General features: G+C 38.8%; 2 long non-coding RNA genes across 2 annotated transcripts; both read left to right on the top strand.

Moving 5' to 3' along the window:
• The first annotated feature begins 36 nt into the window (after window positions 1-36).
• Window positions 37-5,931, top strand: LOC309522140. Its single transcript, XR_014214899.1, has 2 exons — window positions 37-2,101; window positions 2,683-5,931. It is a non-coding gene; the product is annotated as an uncharacterized lncRNA (long non-coding RNA).
• Window positions 5,932-7,054: 1,123 nt separating this feature from the next.
• LOC309522161 lies at window positions 7,055-14,144 on the top strand. Its single transcript, XR_014214931.1, has 4 exons — window positions 7,055-8,021; window positions 11,906-11,997; window positions 13,007-13,105; window positions 13,902-14,144. It is a non-coding gene; the product is annotated as an uncharacterized lncRNA (long non-coding RNA).
• Window positions 14,145-16,320: the final 2,176 nt, after the last annotated feature.

The following is a 16,320-nucleotide window of genomic DNA, read 5'->3' as shown; positions in this document are numbered from 1 at the left end:
CGCTGCCCCCTCCCCCCCTCCAGCCACACACACACGCACACACACACACAGAAAAGCCGCGCGCGCATCGTTTCAGCCGTTGCGCGCCAGCGGGCAGCGCCCAGGCGTCTCGCGCACCTGAGGGCTTCAAAGGGGGGGGGGGTCGCTATGCGTGAAGGGAGAATAGTATATAAAACACACACATACACAAATATAAAGATATATATGGGGAGAGGGAAGGGAGGGCGGCTCATAGCTTCAGTTTTTGTGCCTCTCCTGGGTCAGCTCTGGCGCCTTTCTCTTACGCGGGGGGGAGGCCATAAACGGCAGTGATTTAAATGCATTTCCCTCAGTCGAGTTTAGCTATAGAAGTGGTGATTCCCCCCCCCAAAAAAAAATAAATAAATTACATTTCTCCGATGAAAATAGGGACGTTTTATTCAATTATGAAAATCAAAACAGTAACGTTCTTTATACTCTGCCCAGCTGAATGGGTTGCCCCAGCCAGTCTGCCAACATGTATGAAAACATAATAAAACATTAAACATTTTTAAAAGAAACATCCCTATAGTATCCATATACTTATCTCCCTCCCTGTACATATAAATATACTTATGTCCTTGGCTCAGGAGTTGCATAACTCCATATCCTCCAACATTTCTCTAATGAAAATAGGGACATCCTATTTAATAATAATAATAATAATAATAATAATAATAATAATAATAATAATAATAATAATTTTATTATTTATACTGCAGCCATCTGTATAGTGCATATATAAACATAATAAAACATTGAACATTAATAAAAATAATGAAAACAAGAACAACAATAATAGCACCTCACCCATCTGACTGGGTCGCCCCAGCCATTCTGGGTGGCTTCCAACATATATAAAAACAAAAAAACATTGAAAATTAAAAAAACTTCCCTATACAGGGCTGCCTTCAGAAGTCTTCTAAAGGTTGTATAGTGACTTATCTCCTTGGCTTCAGGGTCACATAACTCCATACCTGCCAACATTTATCTGACGAAAATAGGGACATCCTAAGGAAAAGCGGGGCATTCCAGGATAAAATCAGAAACTGGGATGGCTTCTGTAAATCCCAGACTGTCACTGGAAAAAGGGACACTTGGAAGGTCTGGAGTCGTCATCTGACATGCATATAGCACCTTTAGAGAAGGATTTTGTTCATTTATTTTAGAACACCTGCCCCCCCCCATCACTCCGTCCCCAGGTTACCATTTCCAGGACAGAAATAAAACACGCTTTTAATTGTTAGTCCCACAATCAGTTTCAGGTCTAGCTTGGCCCTGAGTAATGCTCTCAGCCAGAGCTGCCTGCCACTCATTTTGAATTAGAGGGAAATGCTTCCAGCCCAAAGGACAGGGCTTGCAGGCAGGCTTAAGCCTAGGCACCTGCCCTTCCTCTCCACCATTGCCAGGCTGGCTATTCACTAGTATGCCTTGCCATTCATTCATCACCTTTGCATCCTGGTGTAGAGGAACAAGAACCAAAAGAATGTCACATTAGCCAGCCGTTAGCCTGAAGGGGAGAGGGTCACATATTGCTTGCTCTGCTTTCTGGAATTGCAACCCCTCCCTACACTTCTCCCCCCCCCCAATTCCTAAGTATCCCATTTTGCCCTGACAACAATGGCGAGGGGAGTTTCAGTTGAATCATTTGCCCAGGGCAGTTCATAGCCAAGCAAGGATTTGAAGTCAGGCTTTCCGTTCTTCAGGCCCAACCAATCCGTTCAATACTGCCCCAGTTAATGCAGGATTTTTCATTTTTCATTTGTACTGCTTGGACCTGCCTATACTTAAAGTATAACAGGTCTCACCTCACTGCTCTTCTGTATGCATTTCCAACTTGTGTTTGAGCAATACCCACATGATTTGGTCAAACAGTAATTACCACGAGTAATAGGGTTCAGATTATGTTAATATACTAGATTGTGAGGGACCCCAAAATTTGCCTTGAATAAAGTGCTGCTAGGTTTAGGAACCATATTGGGTGGCATGCACACCATACATTTAAAACACATCACTTTCCCAAAGAATCCCCACAGAACTGCAATTCCCAACACACTTAATGAACTTCTGGTTCCTGGACTGTGTCCAGTTCTGGGCACCACAGTTCAAGAAGGACACTGACAAACTGGAACGTGTCCAGAGGAGGGCAACCAAAATGGTCAAAGGCCTGGAAACGATGCCTTATGAGGAACGGCTAAGGGAGCTGGGCATGTTTAGCCTGGAGAAGAGGAGGTTAAGGGGTGATATGATAGCAATGTTCAAATATATAAAAGGATGTCACATAGAGGAGGGAGAAAGGTTGTTTTCTGCTGCTCCAGAGAAGCGGACACGGAGCAATGGATCCAAACTACAAGAAAGAAGATTCCACCTAAACATTAGGAAGAACTTCCTGACAGTAAGAGCTGTTCGACAGTGGAATTTGCTGCCAAGGAGTGTGGTGGAGTCTCCTACTTTGGAGGTCTTTAAGCAGAGGCTTGACAACCATATGTCAGGAGTGCTCTGATGGTGTTTCCTGCTTGGCAGGGGGTTGGACTCGATGGCCCTTGTGGTCTCTTCCAACTCTATGATTCTATGATTCTATGACTTTTAAAATGTGCTTTTAACGTATTGTGTGTATGCAGCCTTGGAGAAATCCAGTAATGTGGGCCCAGGACATGTAGTTAGTGACAGGGAAAAATTGTGGTTCTGCTAAGTAGTCTTTGTCCACCATTACTGTTTCAGACTAACTGTTCTTGATGAAAGCTTATGCTCAGTTAGCTTTTCAAGTAGTATAGCAGTTCCAAAACAATTTTTCACAGCTCAGAAAATTTTAGATGGCTTCTGGAAACCCTGTTATTGCTGTATCTTGGACATAAGATATCCTGGATCTGGAATTTTTCAATCATTGACCACCAGCTACAAATTGGTAAGAGTCTGCCTAATGTTTGCACATTTAACTATGGCAACATAGTGTAGTAGAGCTACAATTCCCTGTGTAAGGATCAGTATAGATTTCTGCTAGTGGTGACATGAGAAAAAGATGGAAAGCAGAGCAGAAAAGTAAGAGGAGGTTGAAAGTGAAGAGGAAGTAAAACACTGTTAGGAGGGATGAAAGAAATATATTTTTTCCCCTATGTGAAGTTACAAAAGCTTCAGATCATTCATCTGTGTCACAAGCTAGGATGTGTCACTTAATTGCAACTAATTGCCCTGCCCCTGCTTTAGTTGTTGAAAGGGATAAGGAACATTTTGTTTTGTCTCCAGCAGACAACCACTTAGTTGTTCCATGAGGAGAGGGGGTTGTATTTTTTTTTTTAATTAGCATGTTTTGTGTTTTTACGTTGAACACTACCCTGTGATCTCTGGATGAAGGACAGCATATAAATTCAATAAATAAACAAAATAATAATAATAGTCTTCTTTGCTTCCTAAACTGATGTGTTCTTCCAGTAATATGTAGTGCTGGAATGTGGTGCTTTTTCTGTCCTTAAGAGCTTGGATTGACATGATTTTTATATTCTATAATTACTGAGTAGGATCTGAACTGTAAGAGTGACACTGTCCAGAATATTTAACTACTTTATAACTAGCTTCACTTTACGTCACAGGAATTATTATAATATTTGTTTATGTAGCCTTCTTGCATGATCTAAGAATTTTTATGTAGAAGGAACTAAGTTGCAATTCTATACATACATACAACTGACTTTCTTCCAAATAGACTGGTATAACAGCCAGTGCTCTGTAAATTCCATTGAGGTTTATACCATTAGACCTTATTAATACTTGTAAGACATCTTTGGATATTGTAAATTTCATAGAATTTTGGAATGGATGTTACAGGTTCCTCAAAATTAAGTACAATAACCAGCATGATGATGAAGGAAGTAATGGTTCCCTCACACAACCATATTAATATTTTTGCTGCTCCAAATTGCAACTGCTCTTTTTGTTAGTTAAAAGTTGGAGTGCCTGGAAATGTCATAATTTTGAATTACTAACTACACTGAGGAACTGGGTTGTGTCTAAATACTTGACATTATAAAAGTAATACAAGGTGGCTGAGAGATTCTCAACCATTGCTTCCCTTTTATACTCTGTTTATGGAAATGAAGTTCCCTATTTCTGTAGAATTTTGCTGCCTTTTCACCCACCTATATACAGAAATAATATCTCTTTGATTTTGTCTCACCTATGTCTGAGTATATGTGCTCCATAACTTACATCCTTTATTGCTGGTTGACATCAACTTTGTGAATATTGTGACTCTTCACCACACACGTGAAGGATCTGTTTGAGTTGAAAAATACACTTCTACCCCATTTTGTGGAGGAAAAGGTAGTCTCCAAAGAATACAGAATACAGCGCCTCCCACATCCCTACAGAATATGGCTAACCCGTAAAAGAAGTATGAGATTACTAGATGTATAAACATGTAGCTTCAAACTGAAATGTAAATGTACCAACTTCTATTGCTTTTCATCTTTCATCTAAAAAAATATTTTCTTTTCTGAGCTGTAGATTCTGGAAAGAATGGGGGGTGGCCTCATAAATGAGGCTGGTTGGATATTTAAAGGTTATGAACCTCCCTTTTCATAATCTATTATTTCCAAACAGGTTAATCTGGGGGAGTTAAGTTCTGCTCTATATAATTTATAAACATGAGAGTGAGTAACCTTTGATGACTAAATTAAACCATGAAAGAATAAAATGCTCACCTTTCTCTCTACAAACTGGTATTTCATGTTTCACCATATTAATAGTTAATATCTCTGGTCCGCAAGAATGGAGATGTTTCGGTAGAAAGTTCATTTCTTGACAGAAGATATGATGAGTAGCATGAAGGTAAATGATTAATGTGGAAACATGAGAAATAATTTTTTAAAAAAGTTTTCCTCCTTATTAAGGGTTTGCCTTCATGTCTGAGATGTATAGCTTTTACTGTTTACTATATATTCTAGTTTTAGGGTGCATCCAGGTCATCATTTTTCCAGGAGCTGCTACTGAAAATAGTTCAAGAAGACTGAAAGCAAAGAATTAAGGGTGTTTCTCTTCCACAGCCTCCTGAGACTGCTTTTCTTTAAAACAGAACAGAACTTCATATCATTTGCAAGTTAATGTAGTTTGCACCCGGCTGGGACCAGCAAGTGGATTGGGTTTGATGCTGACAGTGAGTGTCACGGTCAACATGGTGAAAACAGGATGCAATGAAAAGGAATAGCAAGTGGGATGAGCATGGGTCCAAACATGGAGCCTGTTGCCCACTAGGTCAGTGTGTCTGGCTGTTGGTGGTTGGCTGTTAGAAGGTTCATGGTTCAAGGCCACCCAGGGACAGCTGTGGGCAGTATTTCTGCATTGCAGGGGGTTGGTTTAAGTTGACATTTCTCTCCTCTCTCCAGTTCTCTCGCAGGGCCACCCTAACCTTTCCCTATAATACCCACTCATATGCTCAAGTCAGAACTTGTTGTGCACCTTTGACTCAACAAGAAGTTGACTTTGGGTCACGGTAAACTAAAGGGAAAACTGTATATAATTTATATTGCAGTTACGCTATAAAATACTCATGACCATGTGCACCTGGTCCTTCAGGGGCACAATTGCCCTGTTCAAGACCAGGGAAATCTCCCATACCTGCGCAGCCCCTGTCCCCCAGAAACAGTACTTCTGTCTTGTCCAGATTCAACCTCAGTGCATTAGCCGCATAAAATATAATTACTTTTATTTTATATTTATGCTGCTGCTCACTAAAGCTTCCATGGTATCTTAAAGCGAAGCTAATAGGAGCAAAAAAAATACCATAATAACAATAAATATAAAACTAACAGCAATCAAAGAGATAAAATGACAGAGAGCAACAGCTAAAAGCAATGTTTAAATTCAGCAGAACAGATAAATAAACTACAGCCAGCTTACACCAAATGACAAAAATGTCAGAGGGGGAAAAAAGTATTGGCACTAAAATTATGTCAAAATTGCCATCCGACAAGCCTCTCTGGGGAGAGGAATCAAGCTGGCCATCTCTTCAGTCACCACCCACCTAAACAGGGGTTCAGAGGATGGCCTTTAAGGATGACTGCATATTAAGTCACTACAATGTTTGGTTTATGTACTCTTAGGGTCAAACTGCATATATCTATGATTGCATTTATTATATTTGTTGTTTGTTACTAAATGATTGCAATTAGTATATAAAGTTTGCTACTATGGTATGTATGTTTGTGTTTTTATGTTGTAGACTGCCCTGTGATCCCCAGATGATGGGCAGTATAGAAATATAATATAATATTATCTCTATCTCTATCTCTATCTATCTCTATCTCTATCTCTATCTCTATCTCTATCTCTATCTCTATCTCTATCTCTATCTCTATCTCTATCTCTATCTCTATCTCTATCTCTATCTATATATATATATATAGTAAAGGATCCCTGACAGTTAAGTCCAGTCACAAATGACTCTGGGGTTGTGGTGCTCATCTCGCTTTACTGGCCAAGGGAGCCCACATTTGTCCGCAGACAGTTTTTCCGGGTCAGTATGACTAAGCTGCTTCTGACGAAACCAGAGCAGCGCATGGAAACGCCGTTTACTTTCCCGCTGGAACGGTAAATAGCTACTAGCACTTTGACGTGCTTTCAAACTGCTAGGTTGGCAGTAGCTGGGACCAAGTAATGGGAGCTCACCCTGTCACGGGGATTCAAACTGCCGGCCTTCCAATCGGCAAGCTCTAAGCCAGGGGTCTGCAACCCACGGCTCCGGAGCCGCATGTGGCTCTTTTACACCTTTGCCGCGGCTCCGGGGCGGATACTAGTGAGGGGAGGAGGCGCATTGTGCGCCCCGACACTCCCCACTGTGGCAGGCACTGTACTGGCTATGATGTCGCATGGGGGCGGTGCGTGCGTTAGTCCCGACGTCACCTTCCCGCCCGCTGTCAGATCGCGGCTCTGGAGATATATTTGTTTTAAATATCACAATGGTTTTGCGGCTCCCAGGTTTTTTTTCTTCGGAAACGGGTCCAAGTGGCTCTTTTTGTCTTAAAGGGTGCAGACCCCTGCCCTAGGCTCAGTGGTTTAGACCACAGCGCCACCCGTGTCCCTATATATATATATATTCTTAAAAATGCAGCCACAGAGAATGGGGCAATAGCACATGGAAAGTGGGGATTTAACCCTTTTCTCCTGCACAACATTTCCAACAAAAATAGTTCCTCCCAAGCAGCAATCGATGCTGCTTTTTCTCAACTGATCATAAGCTAGGCAGTAAGGATGCAACTGTTTGGTGTACATTTGTTACAATATTTCATGTATATATCCAGCTCACAAAGCGATAAATATTTATTCTCTTACACATATTTTACTGTATTTATTTATTAAACTGAATCGGAATTATTAACTCAGTCTTAAGGTATATTTAAATGCAGGCAAGTCTGACTTTTTAAATGTAATTCTCGTGCATGCAAGTATGTTTGGGAGCGGGGCATTGGTCTCCATAATAAAAGATGGAGGAGTGAACTGATGTTTCCTGTTCTGAAAGTAAATATTTTGCTTCAAGAGTTTGCCTTAAATGTCTCCAGCTTTGCTTTGGCATTTATGTAGCAGCAGGATACTATTATCCTACGATAACATTCTCTTGCACAGACATGATAGTTTAATTAGAGCAATATGGAAACAACTTTAGTATCTTTGACATGGGCTCTACATGGTGAGTCATTGATACTATAACTAAAGACAGATTTTTGGCATCATAATGTACAGTAGGACAAAGATTTGGAAATATAAAATTCTCTTCCACTTGGCAGCCTTCCAGGCAGGGGCAGCTACACAGAGTGGCAAGGTCATGCATTTGCCAGGGCCCTAAGAATGTCCAAGTAACATTATCATTCTCACTTGGCATTGCACGCTCAGAAAAGTCGGAGGCAATGTGATAGAATTCTCACTTTGTATGCCCCATCTTTCCTAGTTTAAGGCTCAGTGGAGGTGCATTGCAGAGGACTCCCACACTCCTGGAACTTGGCATTTTCCCCAAGGTACTTAAAAATGACCTCTTTGTGCTTAGTCGGTGCTTGTCCTTCTAATTCAGTAATGCTGAGTGGATATGATTCATCAAAACCTCTTCTATGCCAGCACCACTGAAATAAACAGAACATGCAAAGGAGTTCTATACTCTTGTGGAAGTTTCATTTATTTCAGTTGGTTGACAAAGAATGGTTAATTGTGTCCATTTGTTTTACTAGCATATTATTGTTGTTACTGCATTTTGGTAGATGCCAGCCTGGCACTAAGCAACGGTAAGGGGTATTTCTTTACTTGTAGGATAATAATAATAATAATAATAATAATAATAATAATAATAATAATAATAATAATAATAATTTATTTATACCCTGCCCATCTGGCTGAGTTTCCCCAGCCACTCTGAGCAGCTTCCAATCAAGTGTTAAAAACAATACAGAATTAAATATTAAAAACTTCCCTAAACAGGGCTGCCTTCAGATGTCTTTTAAAGATAAAATAGCTGCTTATTTCCTTCACATCTGAAGGGAGGGCATTCCACAGGGCGGGCGCCACTACTGAGAAGGCCCTCTGTCTGGTTCCCTGTAATCTCGCAATGAGGGAACCGACAGAAGGTCCTTGGCAATGGATCTCAGTGTCTGGGCTGAACGATGGGGGTGGAGACACTCCTTCAGGTATACAGGACCGAGGCCATTTAGGGCTTTAAAGGTCAGCACCAACACTTTGAATTGTGCTCGGAAACGTACGGGGAGCCGGTGTTATGTGGTCCCAGCGGCCACTCCAAGTCACCAGTCTAGCTGGATTAATTGCAGTTTCCGGGTCACCTTCAAAGGTAGCCCCACGTAGAACGCATTGCAGTAGTCCAAGAATATGAGAATGTACTGGTGTGGGTTGAGATAGGGTAAGCACAGTCTTCTGTTGTTATAAGTAAATGCTGCAAATGTGCATTCTGTGCTTGTGCCTTGAATATGATTTCTTCAGGGATGAATTGGTGAAAAAATTAATGAGCTTTTTTGATGTTATAGAACTGTAACAAAGAGTTCTATAGGTGAATGGTATTCCACCCTTTTGCAGTTCGTCTACTTTCAGGATAAGTCCACTAGGCACATGTGAAAGTCACAAAGAATGTTTTTTTTTTTATAAAAAAATTTTTTTTAATGATTTTCCAACTTTTTTGTGACAAACAAACATAAAAACAAAACATACAAAACATGCATTATTTCAGAACTTATTTTCATAAACTTCTTTTCTCGGACTTCCCCATACCTCCCCCTTCTGCATCCCTGTGTCCATAGTTTTTTAGCAACTTATAACTATTTCTTTCGCACCTCTTTCATTTTAATCCTTTCTTTAATCTAATCTTGTTTCACTGTAGCCCTTTCTTTCTGAAAACCTTGACATTCTAGCATTCATCAAGTTTATAACAGTCCTTTAAATAAATTTTAAATTTCTTCCATTCTTCTTCCGCCGTCTCTCTTTCCTGATCACGGATTCTGCCAGTCATCTCAGCCAATGTCATATAGTCCATCACTTTCATCTGCCATTCTTCCAGGGTGGGTAAATCTTGTGTCTTCCAATACTTTGCGATGAGTATTCTTGCTGCTGTTGTTGCATACATAAAAAAAATTCTATCTTTCTTTGGCACCAATTGACCGACAATACCCAAGAGAAAGGCCTCTGGTTTCTTAAGGAAAGTGTACTTAAATATCTTTTTCATTTCATTATATATCATTTCCCAGAAAGCCTTAATCTTCGGGCATGTCCACCAAAGGTGGTAGAAAGTACCTTCAGTTTCTTTACATTTCCAACATTTATTATCGGGCAAATGGTAAATTTTTGCTAGCTTGACTGGGGTCATGTACCACCTGTAAATCATTTTCATAATATTTTCCTTTAAGGCATTACATGCCGTTAATTTAATACCGGTGTTCCACAACTTTTCCCAGTCAGCAAACATGATGTTGTGACCAATATCTTGTGCCCACTTAATTATAACTGATTTAACTGTTTCATCTTGTGTATTCCATTTCAACAGCAGATTGTACATCCTTGACAGGTTCTTAGTATTGGGTTCTAATAATTCAGTCTCTAATTTTGATTTTTCCACCTGAAAGCCAATTTTCCTGTCTTGTTTAAAAATCTCCATTATTTGATAATAATGGATCCAGTCTCGAACTTTAGATTTCAATTTTTCGTAACTCTGTAATTTTAATTTGTCTCCGTCCTGTTCCAAAATCTCACAATACTTTGGCCATCCGACCTCCATATTAACTTTCTTGTGTGCCTTAGCCTCTAAGGGTGACAACCATCTAGGGGTTTTGTTTTCCAACAAATCTTTAGAAAGTCACAAAGAATGTTTATTTAGTCAGGAGTAAATCCACTCAGCTTCCACAGTCTCTTTTTCCTAGTAAGTATGTTTAGGATTGCAGTCCAAGGCTGCCAGGTAAATTGTCACCTATGAATATGTCTAGCATAGTTTGTTATTTTAAAGAGATGGTGAACAAAAACCATGTTTTCAATCTGTATGTTTTTGGATATAAATCTATAGGAAGTGGATATGCTGTTACAATGTTAGCTCCAAATTGCTCTTTTAAATAAACCAGCACCCTCTATTCCAGGGTACAATTCAAGCATATGCTTGAAGGATAACAAGGAAAGGAAGAATAGATAAAAGAACATTTGCTTTCATTAATTATCACAGGAATAAATTGGAGGATTCTAATGAGCAACCTAACAATTATCAGCTGGAACTGTGACTTTGCATTCAGACAGCAACTTTGATTGCCAAATAATGCTTTCATCCATAAATAAATTCTTCCATTTTATTTGACAGTCTCCCTTGATTGTGTTACACAACATGTCATCTTGTCAATATGTCACACAATTGTTAAGACTGGTATTTTGGGCAAGAGGTTTGTCTAAAAGAGTTAGACTTGCAATGACTGGAAACTTCAAAGTAAATCCATCATCCAAATATGTCAACTTTATTCTGTCCACAAATCTGTTTTCTGTGTTTTATTCCAAGTGTTATCTGCTGACATTTAGTGACAAGAACTAATCCTTTGTTGATCTGGTACAAGGTGAAGGATTCTTTTTGATCTCATTATCAGTGTTGCTAATCCCCCCCCCCCACATAGCTGTTTTGGTACAAGAAACCTTAAAAATGATGCAAGTTGGTACTCAGTTCTTGTTTAATGTTGTCATCCTCAAAACTGTATTTCCCTAGTGCAAATCTTCACTTCAGTGAAAGCTCTACTGGTATAGCGTTTTGAGGGATCACTTCTAAGTTGACCCAATTTGAACATGTTCAGTAATGTGAGGTGGATTTGCTTAGAGAAAAATTGAAAAACCATAATGTTAAAACTCCAAAGTCAGGGGATAATTTTTTTAAAGGCTTGTGGGAGGAGGCATGAAATCTTTGGATACTATAGGAACACATTGGATTTTTTAAATTATGATTTCTATATTTGTTGCTTATACTAATATTCATGCTTATGACCTTTAAAGGCTGTTGAAGTGCTTGGTCAACAGAAATGACTGAACAGTATCAGACTCTTGCTGTTATGTGGTGTGAATTGACTTCAATATGAGTTATACAGCCAATAGGAAGTTGCAATTTTTTATTTTGATTTTACTGACAGTGCAGTTCAGTGCATGTCTACTCTGAAGTCAATCCTATTGAGTTCAAAGAGAAATATTCCCAGGTCTGTGTGTTTAGAATTGCTGCTACTCATTCACTAGTGTAATATCACTAAATTACATTTGTTTCAAACACAGGAATCAAATAATGTTACAAATGCATTTATTATTGTTTCCTACTTTGAAATATTATTTCAGTTTCTGCCCTTTCTTTTTCATTTCTCTACAGTTATTTTTCTTTACACTTGTTTCTGCTTAGTCTGAATCTCAGCTTGTACAGGAGCAAATTAGTGAGCGGAACCAATATTTCAGTCCCTTCATCAGGGCTCCTATTACAGCAATTCAGTCAAGGTAAAAAGTCTGAGTGCACTGTACATTTTTGCATACAGGTGTGGGGAATATTTAAGTAGATTGTATGGAGCTAGTTGGATAAATTGTATGGAAGAATGAAGGTAGGGGGAGAGACCCAAATAACAAATCTAGTGGGACAAAATGTCCTAGAAGTAATTCTGTTTCAAGAATGTAACATAATATGCACTTTTAAGTCCTAATGTTTTAATTAAGTACTGTATATGCTTAATTTCCCCCCAGTCAAAATCAATAGGGCTGAAATATGCTTAATTTTATATGAATTTTGCCCTGTGGGTTCTAAACTTCCTGGGATCAGCATTCAGTGTTTTTTTTTCCTCCATTTGCTTTAAAATGCATTTAGACACAAATCTGTACAGCTGCTTGTCTGGAAAGTACTGGTCAAGTACTCTTTCTGCAGGGTATGGGTGTTTGAAATTGGCAGTTTCAGGCTTCAGCAACAACAGTGGTTAAAGTGTGTGTTAAATGTTGTTGGCCAAGGTCTGAGCAATGGCTAGCATACGTGACTGCTTTTTGTTCTCTATCCATCTCTCCACCCCCTCATCAATACAGATGAGAAACTGAGGTGGTGAAATGGCCCAATTCCCATTTGTGAAATATTTCATTTCAATATACTGTTTGCAGTGATGTGCTTGGAGGCCTATAGAGGAACTTTTAGAAAACTGCTTCCTGCCTCAAATTTCCATATATATACAATAGATTCTATGGTGACCAAAAAGTAAATGATCAGTTGAAATATATGTTGAAATTCAGGGGAGGTTTCAATGAAAATCACATCTTCCAAGGGCAACATTACCAATCACATTTAAAACCCGCAGCAACCTACAGAAAGTATCCAGAGTAATGATTTATCATTGTTTGACAACTTGGTGCTCTGTGTTGTGTAAACACATAGTAATATGTCGCTTATTGTGGAAAGATACTGTTATAAAGTTCATCAGCCTGGCAAATTTTGCTTATAGTATATAAAACCTGTATGTTTCCATCTTAGCTACAAAGATGACATTTCATCAATCAGATTTGGCTACCATCATCACAGATCATCGTATTCAGTTTGACAGTAGGAGATCTATTGATTAAAGGCACAAAAGTAATCTTGGTTTCCTGAATTTAAACAGGGAACTGGTTTCCTGAATTTAAACAGGGAACTGCATGGCTTCCAGCTACTGAATATACATTTTTTTCTGAATTAGCCTGCTAGCTTCCTTTGCAATTCACTCCTCCCTGCAGGTCATAGTTCAATTTCTCTTCCCTGATTTAATAGACTAACCTGGCTTAAAATTCACAGACTCATAAACAGCTAAGAATGTTGGTGTGTAGGATTCATTAAAGTCATAAGAAGTTCACTTCTTGGACACACATTTTAGAATTATCTGACTCTATCAGAAGAGTACCTTGGAATCAGTCTATCTTAACACAAGATTTTCCAAAGTACCCAGAGTCACAGCGTCTTTTGCCATACAGCATGTGAAGCCACTCCAGACTTCCTATTTCTCTTAATTTTCCTTGTCTTATCATGTTCCTCTTGGTCAAAGAAATAAGCAAGCAGCTGGAAGGGCATTCTGATGTTTCTGTTGTGACAAAATGCATTACCAGATAGACATGTTATTTCAGTACAAAAGGATGCAGTGGACTCTGTACAGAAGCCTCTGCAACATGTTCTTCTGCTATTTTAGTCATGGTCTTGTGGTCCACCTGAACAAATACTATAGACTGCTTTTTAAGGATTAACAAGCTGTTGGAAAATGGATTATTTTCGAGCAGAATCAACATTTTAAATTAATGTTTTAAATTTCAGATTAGTACAGACATTTTCAAACTTTTTACTCCCTGGGCTCAATTGAAAGAGTTTGCTTTGCTGTCCTTCTCTCCAACTCCCTATACAGCTCAGGACCAGGCTGCTTGAGAGACTGCCTTATCCCTTATACACCCAGTAGATTGCTGCAATCTGTAGGAGAGTCTTTCTGCAAGTTCCAAAGATCTCAGAAGTCCACACTGCAGTAGCTCGGAGCAGAGCTTATAGTGTTGCTGTATTATAACTAAACAACTTACCCTTACTATTTCTGGGAAACTCAGTGCTGTTTTTAGTTACCTGCAGAAGCCATGGGGATGGTTTCATTGTGATTCTTGCATTGCAGGGGGGTTGGACTACAATTCTATGATTTTATGATTCTCAACACATGTTGTTTGAAAGTGAAGGAAGGGTTGTGTGAACTTTTCCAGACAAACAGTTCTGCCAAAGTGGTAATCTCATACAGTTTCATTTCTTCGAATAAATAACCATTAAGAGTAAAAAAAAAGACAAAGCAAAGCAAAACAAAATCAAATTCAGTTCTACTTTTGTGTTTTACATTTTCTAATGGTTATGGACAGAATTTCCAAAATATAAACAATACATAACATTTTCCTGAACCAATCACAATAATAAGGTAGACAGAACTAGGTAGATGTGATATCAGATTTTTTGTTTGTGAATCTATTACATATGAGAATGCTGGCAGAGAATATAGCATTTTGTATTTGTCAGAGATAGCCCATTTTACTAAGTGCATCTAAGTCCTTTTATTGGGCACCTGCCAAAGCCGTATTATTACCATCTACGCAGGTTATAGACTGTTGGCATTTAAGATTAAGCAGTACTTAATGACAGAAGCAAAGCAACGCTGGAAGGTAATGTTTAATGATGGGCAAACTTCAAAACACTGGATTTTGTAAATGGCGAATGGACATAAATGGCAGTTTGTCAGAAAGCAAAAATGTAATTAAAGCAGCACCTGCCTGGAGTTTGGAACAAGATATTTCATGATTGAAGAGAAAAGGGGAAAATAGTAGTAACTGATAAAACTCTAAAATTCAATGGGGCCTGGAGTGGGTTTCTGTGGGAATAATACTTCCTACTGCTCTATCCGGTAAAAAATTAGGTAAAAGTCTGATGTTTTCCCAGATAAGTAAATAAGATTTGCTTATTCACTATACTGTAAGGAAGTTCTATTAGGCAACTGCTTAGAACTGGCTCATTTTTGGGGGACTAAATATGTCTTTGGGGCATATTTACATTTATTGTATGACCTTACAAATACACACACACCGCTCCAATTTTTGCCAAATTACTGTCATTGATATCTTGTTTCTTAAAGCACATCAGTACATTGACATTACATGGAAGTGAGATTTCTTGACTGTTGGCTTATTCTAGTGGTTACACATAAGTGTGACACATGGATGTGTTGGTGACAAGTGTCACAGGTAGTTTGCTAGTTTTGTTCAGAGAAAACCCCAAGGATGTGGATTTAAGATGCTGAAGGCCAGATTGTCAATTCTTAATGATTCAAGGCAAGTATTAAGTGAAGCAAGAACACAGCTGAGTGACATTGCAATAGATGAAAAACAACATTTGAAAATTATAGAAGCTTGCTAAGAAAGTTCATCAAGTCCGGTAAATCAAGGACATTCTTCCAGTGGGACTTTTAGATCAGACCACATCTTGGTTGCTTTCCCACCTTCATGATTGGTTATGCTAATAAATTTAGAACATCTAACTCAGTACTTGTTATCAAGAGACAGACAACTGTAAATAGAATTTGTACAGGACACGAGGTATTTATTGAAGCTGGCTCACATTATTTTAAAGGCAGCTTGGTTCAACAAAAGTTATTCTCAACTATTATATGGTAATTGATTAATAGCCACGTTTTCCTTGCAAATTGGGTGACATTGCAATTTTAGATATTTGCTTTGAGCAAGAAGCCCAAATTTATGTCACTTTTAAAAGTTAAAGGGACTTGTGTGTGCATGTGGAAAGATGCGGAAATGAAGGATGTGGTGAGTTCTCATCTTTGCCCAAAATGGTAGCCCTCTCAGGTGGAAGTGATATTGACGAGAAAGTGCCTTTAAGATGACATTGAGTACAGGTATGTCTTGTAAAAGGCCTATATGCACCTGAGAGATGGTTTATCACCTCTGAAAGATGAGAAAGGGACCAACTACTTGTAAATCAGACGAGGAGAAGAGCAGCTTAGCCTTTTCACCTTGTGCAGCGAAAAGGTTAGTGTCAATCCTGCTGGGCACTCTGTGCATATTAATTTTTTTAAAAAAAATCTAACTCCCTCTTGAACAATTCATTTTGAATAGATCAGGAATACTTATATCTAGATTCTCTAGCCATAAAATATTCTGTGAATGATTTTAAGGGACAACTCTAGGTGTGAGAAACTGTTGCAGTATTGATATCCTCCTGTCCCTCAGCTTTCTTCATGGGTTGCTTCCAGAGCAGACTGTTAATGTAAGTTTGTGTCATGTTTTTAA

Source organism: Podarcis vaucheri, assembly GCF_965113315.1.
Source record: "Podarcis vaucheri genome assembly, chromosome: 17".
Lineage (NCBI taxonomy): Eukaryota > Metazoa > Chordata > Lepidosauria > Squamata > Lacertidae > Podarcis > Podarcis vaucheri.
This window is presented reverse-complemented; position numbering and strand designations above follow the sequence as displayed.